Here is a 10,546-nt window from a genome sequence, read left to right as displayed (position 1 = left end):
TTTCTTTCAATAGAGAGTTAAGTGAGTTCATACTCTTCATAAGAGAAGATCAATGTCTCTTAAACAAATAAACGTGCTATTATCTTGTTGATTAATATAGTGTAAACTGAAACCCTCCTCTCTTTTTTTCCTTTGTAATAATCAATCTCAATTAAGTTGATGAATAAGAGCTTATAAAGTTAGAGAGTCTAGGAAGAACGAAAAGGAGTTATAACGAATTCGAAAAGTTGTAATGCAATTGCGGAAGGTAAGAGAAATAAATTAAGAGGATTTTAAAGAATGAAATGTAAAAGAACTTTGGAAGTGGTATTTAAGAATGTAGTATTGATTACGTTCCCAATTCTACAATTAGAAATCAAACGAAATCGAATTAAATAATTAATTTTGAAAAGAAAAAAGACAAACCAATGAATACATTTTCTAGAGTAATAATATCCTAACTATAGCTCACTCCATATTTCACAAGGCAGCCTTTGGTTTTTAAGGTGTGTGCAACAAAGAAAAATACTCATTTTTCAGCAGCAAAAACCATCCACATGTTCTTTTCCCTTCCTTTCCTTCCATTTCATCCCGAAACTTTTCATTGTTGTCAATCTTGTAGTAATCTGTAGTCCTCAATACTAAGATTCAAAGTAATTTGAGTTCCAATATATTTACACAACTACAATAAAAGAAAGCTTGCAACATTACAAGTCAATTGTTTCACCATTGATCTTGTTGTCTCTTTCTCACATTAAGCATCACTTTTCAACTTCCAAATGAAATAGTTTTACGATCATTCATCAAAACTTCTTGAAATTAAAGTTGCACTCTCCGGATTCTAGCCATCTCACCCATTATGCAGCTGTTTAGTCCCTATCATCTATGTTGTGCCCGTGATCGTGTAGTCTTATGTTGGTTCTAGCCAGGAATAACACCGCGAAAACTGATTATTCTAGATCCATATTGCAGATTACATTAAGCATGAGATCTATTTCTGCACGGGATCGAAGTTGCATTTAGGTGCTATAGACCAAAAAATTACCAATATAGGAAAAAATAAAAATTAGGTATTTTTGAAAACATACATCTAAAGAGACACGCACATTAAATGCAGTGAATTAAAGCCAAAAAATAAGGATATCAGTAAGATAAGAAGAAGAAGCAGAAGCTTTTACAAGAATATCATCTCCCCCACTAAATTATTATTATTATTATTATTATTTTATTTTTTTTACAATGGTTGTAACTTAAGAAAAATACGTATTTGTTAAAATATTTACACACACATATTGTTCAAGTGACAAACGATGAAAGTCTGCCCATGAGCTGTCAACACTTCAACTAATTAGAGTTTCGGGCACCGAATAAAGTGGACAGAAATAAAAAGAAAAAGATAATTAACGTGGACCTAACATTACAAGAGAGAACTTTAACTTTCAAAAGCAGGAGTTTAATGATTTTGTGGAGTATATACCTTAGACTGCGAGGATGTGAAAACAAACTGAGCCGTGGAAAAAATCATCAAGAGAAGGTGCCTTTTCACTTTTTGAAGAAATGGTTCTGAAACTCACCCAAAAAAAGCCATCTTTCCGAATTATTCAGGGAAAAAAACTAAATTGAGTAAAAAAAATTCACAACTTAGTTCAGTTCTCACCAAAAGAGAGATGCCTCTGCTAACGATTCTTCCACCTATATTCAGATATATCCGCTCGTTCTTAGTAGATCAAAACCCTAACCACAACAAACATAGGGTATAACAAATGATTATATTCAAACGAACTCAAAAAATTTAGATAACAAATATTATATGTATCAACATTCAACAATGATAAAATAATTACCTTTAGAGTTTTAAGAAATTAATGAACTTCAGTGTGGGTATCAGAATTACTAACCTGTAGGCTGTAGGAGGGAGAATGGAATGTCAACTGCGGTTCTTTTTGTTGCTTTTATTGTTGTTACGAAGGAGCACTTTTGTTTTCTTCAATAAAGGTGCGTTTCATATGGCGACTTTTGGATGTCCAGATACAAATTTTGGCTAGAAAATTTTCTGAGAATTTTGAAACCGTTGCCTTCTCTGTTTCCTCATTATTAGGGGATGTAATTGAACCTAATATTCAGATTTAATAATTAATTATGTTGAATTAAAATTAGAGGAAAAAGATGAAAAACTAAGAAATTAGATAAATACATTTGCTGGGATATGAGAGTGCCACATCAGCTTTTAATTCCCCTGCATTATATTTATATATAGATACTTTTACATTTTGTAATTAAGATTGAAGGAATTAATTATTTCTGAAGGGTAAAATGGTCACTCAGATTTTAAATGATTATTGTTTTTGTGAATTTGATTTCCAACACGCCTTCCCATAGCAACCCACTTCATTTTGTTGACACTATTTACATTACTATCAACAGATCGGTTATCAGCTACTTTACCTGTTTTCATTATTCTTCTCTTCAATTGAATGCCCCCTGATGTTTAAACCCATTGAAGAATTTGCGAATCCCATCAAAGTACTCTAACTTTTACCAGAATCCATTAAGAGCAGTGTCCATGCCAATTGTAATGGAATTTAAGTTATATACATTGATTGATATTGTAAAAAATGATTATACTAGCTTGTCATACCAGGTTAATTTCTGTTTATTATAGTTTATCGATCTATATATGTAACTAGTTTCTCGGCGCACGCGTTACGTGTGTATCCTGTCCATAATTATTTTTACAAAAAATTACATAAATATAATATTGAAAATTGTGTTTGAGTTATAGAATAAAAGTTGAAGACAAAAGTGTAAGTACAAGAAATTAATGATTGTTGATTCTTATTTAGCCAACTCAATACTATCGGATAAGTCTTCAATCATCTCAATCCATATATTCAACTTAAAATTTATTCAAGCTTTATAATTCATTGCTTCAATTTTATAAGTTATCATTGTATACGGTCAGAATCGAGTTTGTCCTTCATGTGACTAGTCAAGATTGGAGCATGATGGAACGAGGTTCGTCATTATAATATCGAGCTATGATGTGAAGTTGAAAGGTCGAGCTCGAGACCCAGAGACCGATCATTACCGAGATCGAGTCAAGATCGAGCTCGAGACCCAGAGACCGATCAATACCGAGACCAGCCAAGATCGAGACCGAGCCAAGGAACAAAAAAGTCGTTATAACCGCATTTGGGAAAAGAATCTCGGCAGAAATCACTGCTTGAATCAAGGAAAAACTTATTAATTAATTTATCATGGGATCCCCACTATATATTTTTAAATATATCCAAAGTAGGATTCCCTCACTATATTAAGAGTGGTTATCATTTGTAAAAGGGCAGATTTTATTCATTCACATTCAGATTCACTCAGATTTATATAACATCTAGCAAATATTATCCATTTTGGGATTTGATATTGATTCATCTTGTTTTCTTATCAATCACTCTCTATTCAATTTGGGTTTGTATTCATTTTCTTTTATAACTAATTTAAATATCCATTTATATATTTTTCCAGATTTGTATCAATTTATATCACATATCCTTAGAACTACATACAAACTCAACTCTATCCGTTTTTCGCTTAAGTAGTTTGGCGCCCATCGTGGGGCTAAGGATAATAGTTGTTATTTGGTACGAATCTCTACAAAACACACTATTTTATACTTGTTCTTGGAAGTGTCTTTGATTTCAGGTTAAAAACGACAATCTCTCAATTAATGGCCCTACCTATCGACAACGAAGCTAACCTTCAAGATAAGAATAACAACCTGACGCACGGGAATGAAAGACCACTTGTTGACCCCGTTGGAACTCGGGCCATAGATCCAATTGATGTTAATTCGCATATGGCAATTGAGGCGAACCAACGTTCAGACCCTGAAACAACATTCATGGTAGAACTCGTTCTGCAGTTCAAAACACCTAAAATGTTGGAGAAGACAAGATCAGCCTGCGTATGATTTTCGAAATGTTGCAAGCTCAACCAATAGAGATAGCTGAGTTGCAGAGTCAAACCCAGACACCGAGCAGGCCCGAGCCCGGTCAACCCCTAGAAGTCACCCACAAAACGGGGCCAGCTGTGGTAAGATCAAATGAACAAGACTAATCCCGAAATTATTAGGATGCTCGAGGAACTAACAAAATGAATTGAGTCAGGAGAAAAGAGGATTGAAGCAAACGACAAAATAGTATAAACTTATAACTCCAGGGTTGATCAAATCGCGGGAGCACCACCAATATTGGAGGGCTTGGATTCCAAAAATTTCGTACAAAAACCCTCCCTTCCCCCCTCCCCCGAGCACGGCTCCCAAACCGATCCCCAAGAAGTTTCGCATGTCCGAAATTCCTAAATATAATGGGACGACCGACCCCAACGAACATGTCACCTCTTACACATGTGCCATTAAAGGGAACGATCTAGAAGACGACAAGATCGAATCCGTATTATTAAAGAAGTTCGGGGAAACCCTGTCTAAGGGAGCAATGCTATGATATCATAATTTACCGCCTAACTCTATCGATTCTTTTGCTATACTTATAGCTTTTTTCGTAAAAGCACATGCCAGAGCCATAAAGGCCGAGACCAAGAAGTCGGACCTTTTCAAGGTAAGGCAAAACGATAACGAGATGCTAAGAGAGTTCGTATCTCATTTCCAAATGGAACGAATGGATCTACCATCAGTCACGAACGATTGAGCCGTTCAAGCTTCCACCCAAGGACTGAATGAATCAAGCTCGATGGCTTCACGACAGTTGAAGCAGAACTTGATTGAGTACCCGGCTATTACCTGGGCCGATGTACACAATCGATATCAATTGAAGATTAGAGTCGAAGACGACCAATTGGGTTCTGGGTCTGTTATTAAAAGGGATAGCGATATCAATTGAAGATTAGAGTCGAAGACGACCACAACTTGATCGAATAGGGACCTATACCGGCCGTATAACGGAGATCGTGGGGGTAGCGAACCGTGAAGCAACTCTGTACGAGGCGAAAGGAGAAGTGATCGAGGCCAAGGGTCTCGAAGGTTGATGAACAAGAATAGGTTCGACAGGCATACCGGACCTAATGAAGCACCGCGGTTATCAGAATATAACTTCAATATTGATGCATCTGCCATCGTGTCAGCTATAGACGCATCAAAAATACTAAATGGCCTCGACCTCTGCAGTCCGATCATGCAGCTTTATAGCAATGCACTGGTAATATTTGTACTTTTGGATAAAACTAAAGTTAAGCGTGTGTTAATTGATCCAGGTAGTTCGGCCAAGATCATTCAATTAAGGTTCGTAGAGCAACTCGATCTACAAGACCAGGTCGTGCCCGCAACCCTGGTGCTAAACGAATTTAATATGGCGTGTGAAACTACTAAGGGCAAGATAATTTTGCCAGTAAATGTGGCGGGGACCATCCAAGAGATGAAGTTCCACATGATCGAGGGCAACATGAAGTTTAACGCCATGTTCGGGAGGCCGTGGATCCACAACATGAGAGCCATTCCCTCGACCCTTCACCAGGTTCTAAAATTCCCAACACCAGAGGGAATCAAAATGGTCTACAGGGAACAACTGACCGCAAAGGAAATATTTGTTGTCGATGAAGTAATTCTGATATCATCACTATCATCGACAAAGGGATCAAATTCAAAGGAGAAACGGGACACCAAATAGCAATCACAAATGTCAGCCTCTACCCAACTAGAGAAGTAGAAAACTGATGAAGATGATGATTATGGGATCCCTCGATCCTTCATGGTCCCCGATGATTCCGATGCTACCAAATCAATGATCGAAGAGCTGGAGCAAATCACACTAATCGAACATGTACCAGAGCGAAAGGTATACCTAGGCACGAGGTTAAATCCCGAGCTCAAGAAAAAGCTTATTCAATTTCTTACAGCAAACATGGACTGTTTCACTTGGTCCCATCTTGACATGACAGGGATCCCACCAGAAATAACCACTCATAGATTAAGCTTCGATCCGAAATTCCATCCGGTAAAGCAAAAAATAAGGCCTTAGTCTGAGGTCAAACATGCCTTCATCAAGGACGAGGTAACCAAACTTCTTAAAATAGGATCCATTCGAGAAGTAAAATATCCCGAATGGCTAGCAAACGTAGTGGTAGTCCCTAAGGATTCTATTCCTTTGCCTAATATCGATCGTATGATCGATGCCACGGCCGGCCATGAGACTCTCAGTTTTCTCGATGCCTACTCCGGGTACAATCAGATACAGATAAACCTGGAGGACCAGTAAAAGACCTCGTTTATCACTAAGTACGGTGCCTATTGTTTTAACATAATGTATTCGGTCTAAAAAATGCTGGTGCAACTTATCAACACCTAGTAAACCGAATGTTTGAAAAATAAATAGGAAAATCAATGGAAGTTTATATTGATGATATGTTAGTTAAGTCCCTGTGAGCATAGGACCATCTAAAGCATTTGCAGGAAACTTTCGATATACTGAGGGAATACAATATGAAGCTCAACCCCCAAAAATATGCATTCAAGTTTGGCTCGGGCAAGTTTTTTGGTTTCATGGTATCCAATCGGGGAATCGAGATCAACCCCGATAAAATCTAAGCTATCGAGGATATTACGGTAGTGGATAATGTGAAGGCCGTGCAGAGGATAATGGGACAGATAGCCACCCTAGGACGATTCATTTCGAGATCCTCAAATAGAAGCCACCGATTTTTCTCGCTACTTAAGAAAAAGAGTAACTTTGCATAGACTCCGAAATGCCACCCGGCTTTGGAGGAACTAAAACGGTATTTATCGAGCTCGTCACTGCTTCATAACCCGAAAGTGGACAAACAACTTTACGTGTACTTAGTTGTCTCGGAGATAGCGGTAAGTGGAGTCCTGGTTCGATAAGAACGCGGTACGCAATTCCCTATTTATTATGTCAGTCGAACCTTAGGCGAGGCCGAAACTAGATATCCACACTTAGAAAAATTAGCGCTTGATTTAATAAGCGCCTCTAGGAAACTAAAACCATATTTCCAGTGCCATCCGATATGTGTTGTAACAACTTATCCTCTTCGAAATATTCTGCACAAACCCAAGATTCTCGGGTCGATTGGCCAAATGGGCCATAGAAATAAGTGGGTACTATATTGAGTATCGACCCCGAACCACCATCAAATCTCAAATCTTGGCGGACTTCATGGCTGACTTTACACCAGCCTTCGTACCCGAGATTGAAAAAGAGCTACTAATAAAATCGGGTACCTCTTCGGGTGTCTGGACCCTCTTTACGAATAGTGCCTCAAACACGAAGTGGTCCAGACTAGGCATCGTACTAAAATCACCCACAGGTAATGTAGTTAGACAGTCTATCATAACTACAAAATTGACTAACAATGAGGCCGAGTATGAGGCCATGATTGTAAGTCTCGAACTAGCTAGAAGCTTGCGAGCGGAAGTCGTAGAGGCTATGTGTGATTCCCTCATCGTGGTAAACCAAGTTAACGGGACTTTTGAAGTCTGAGAAGATCGAAAGCAGAGGTACTTGGATAAACTACATGTGAATTTACATCTATTTAAAGAATGGACCTTGCAACATGTGCCTCGAGAACAGAACAGCGAGGCTGACGCTCTTGCAAACTTAGGTTCATCGGTCGAAGATGAGGAACTCAACTCGGGGATTGTCGTACAACTCATGAGATCGGTAATCCAAGGAGGTCACGCCGAGATAAACTCCACAAGTTTAACCTGGGATTGGAGAAACAAATACATAAAGTACTTTAAGAACGGGAAGCTTCCATCGAATCCAAAGGAATCGAGAGCTCTGCGCACAAAAGCAGCACTGTTCACCTTGTCCGAAGACGGAACACTATTTAGAAGGACATTCGATGGACCATTGGCAATATATTTGGGACCGAGAGATACCGATTACACCTTACGGGAAATTCACGAGGGCACTTGTGGAAATCATTCTGGTGTCGATTCGCTGGTCCACAAAGTAATCAGAGCAGGGTATTATTGGACCGATATGGGCAAGGATGCAAGGGAGTTTGTTCGAAAATGCGACGAATGCCAAAGGCAAGCGCCCATGATTCACCAACCCGGGGAACTACTTCACTCGATCCTATCCCCATGGACCTTCATGAAATGGGGAATGGACATCGTCGGCCCTCTCCCATCGGCCCCAGGTATGGTTCAGTTTATTTTGTTTATGACTGATTAATTCTCTAAATAGGTTGAAGCACAGGCTTTCGAGAAAGTCAGAGAAAAGGAAGTCATATACTTCATTTGGGACCACATCATATGTCGATTCGGGATGCCCTCCGAGATTGTATGTGATAATGGAAAACAATTCATCGGCAGCAAAGTAACTAAATTTCTCAAGGATCACAAGATCAAAAGGATCCTATCAACACCTTATCATCCCAGCGGGAACGTACAAGCCGAATCGACTAACAAAATCATTATCCAAAATCTTAAGAAGAGATTGACCGACGCCAAATGAAAATGGAGAGAAATACTACCCGAGGTCCTTTGGGCATACCGCACAACATCAAAATTCAGTACCGGAGTAACACCGTTCTCGTTGGTTTATGGCGTCGAAGCTCTCATCTCGGTCGAGGTCGGAGAACCTAGCATCAGGTTTCGATATACAACAGAGGAGTCAAATAACGAGACCATGAATACGAGCCTAGAATTGTTGGACGAAAGGTGCGAAGCCGCTCTCGTTCGATTAGCCACCAAAAATAACGGATCGAAAGGTACTACAATCGAAGAACCAATCTTAGACATTTTAAAATCGGGGATTTGGTGCTAAGGAAAGTCACCCTCAACACTCAAAATCTGAATGAAGGGAAACTAGGTCTAAACTGGGAAAGACCATATCAGGTTCTCGAAATCATCGGAAAAGGATCCTACAATCTCGGCATGATAAACGGCAAACACTACCGAGCAATTGGAATGTATCGCACCTAAAACGATACTACTGCTAAGGTACGACCGCTCCCATTCTCATTTATATTTCAAAACTAACCCTTGCAGGTGTTCGACCAAAAACAGCGATGGACTCTTTAACATGAAGCCTTTAGGTCTGAAAGCACGCGTTGCACTCTTTTTCCCTTAGACCGATTTTGTCCCAAATGGGTTTTCCAGCGAGATTTTTGATGAGGCAATCATTGTTCGTGCTAACTTAGAACAATTCAACAGTATCCGAGGCCTATTTACAATCAACCTCGAATACCAAGTTTTATGTTCTAAGTTAGGAAAAATTAGAACATACCAAGTTTTGTAAGGACCATTTGGCCCTTACAAAATATTCGATTGCCCTCAAATATCAAGTTTTGTAAGGACCATTTGGCCCTTACAAAATATTTGATTGCCCTCGAATATCAAGTTTTATGCGAGGAAATTACTTCATGGCAGCAGGATCCCGATAGAAAAAATTTGTAAGGGCCAAACGGTCGAACGAACCATGCTCGCGTAGTTTGCTCGAGCCTTGGCACAAAACATGTACACATGTATAATGATTTACAAAGAGAGAAATTTCTTCTTTACCAATATCTCATATCTCATAAAAGTTTTTCTACTTCATACTCCCGATCTATTGTGCAAACAGGCTTAAAGGCCGACTATGATCAGAGTTCGGATGATTACCCCACAATCGGGTACTGCCGTCCAAAAAATCAACGAGATTGATTTATATAAAACTCTGAAGTTCATAAGACCTCAGGCAACCCTTAATTTTATAGGCTACAGCCACCCCACTCGGGGACTGACACTTCGGGCAAGCTCGAAGTGAAATGGGAAAACACGCCCAAGAGGCAAATCCCGAACTAAAGAGGCTACAGCCGAATTAACAACGGATCAGAGACGACCGAATTCCGTAACAAAGCAGGCCTTCGAAATATTTCATAAACCGATTAAAAAGGCTACCCCCGGCAAAGTCATAAAAGACTTCTATAATAGCAAATCCTCAAAAACTCTAATGAGTACAAGTTTCGCAAACACAAATGATAAGAAACTCTTTCAAGCCGAAAAGGGGACAAATCCATAAACAATATTTATTACAAAAGCCTAAGGGCTGTCTTTTGTCTTGAGTTCGAGAGACCAAAATCGCTCCAATAAAAGACCTAAGGGTTACTTTACTTCGAGTTCGAGCAAGCACTCACTCGACCATAAAGCTTAAAGGCTATTTTTTTGTCTTGAGTTCGAGAGACCGTCCTCGCTCAAACAAAAGACCTAAGGGTTACTTTACTTCGAGTTCGAGCAATCACTCACTCGACCATAAAGCCTAAGGGGTATGTTTTTGTCTTGAGTTCGAGAGACCGAACTCACTCAAATAAAAAACTTAAAGGTTACTTTACTTCGCGTTCGAGCAAGCACTCACTCGACCATAAAGCCTAAGGGCTATTTTTTTTTGTCTTGAGTTCGAGAGACCGTCCTCGCTCAAACAAAAGACCTAAGGTTACTTTACTTCGAGCTCGAGCAAGCACTCACTCGACCATAAAGTCTAAGGGATATACTAATTCAAATCCAATCAAATTGTTTAAACCTTGGATCTTAGAATACAACTTCATAATTTTATAA

The 10,546-nt window shown here is 39.1% G+C and overlaps 1 long non-coding RNA gene across 2 annotated transcripts; it reads right to left on the bottom strand.

Annotated features, from left to right (window-relative positions):
* Window positions 1-207: 207 nt before the first annotated feature.
* Window positions 208-2,175, bottom strand: LOC107829630 (uncharacterized). 2 transcript variants are annotated; one of them, XR_012698288.1, is made up of 4 exons: window positions 1,878-2,175; window positions 1,637-1,713; window positions 1,457-1,542; window positions 208-620 (listed from the first exon to the last, which is right to left on the bottom strand). It is a non-coding gene; the product is annotated as an uncharacterized LOC107829630 (long non-coding RNA). The 2 variants fall into 2 exon arrangements; XR_012698287.1 differs by having other exon boundaries at window positions 213-976.
* Between the last annotated feature and the right edge of the window lie 8,371 nt (window positions 2,176-10,546).

This window comes from Nicotiana tabacum, chromosome 13 (genome assembly GCF_000715075.1).
Source record: "Nicotiana tabacum cultivar K326 chromosome 13, ASM71507v2, whole genome shotgun sequence".
Classification (NCBI taxonomy): Eukaryota; Viridiplantae; Streptophyta; class Magnoliopsida; order Solanales; family Solanaceae; genus Nicotiana; species Nicotiana tabacum.
This window is presented reverse-complemented; position numbering and strand designations above follow the sequence as displayed.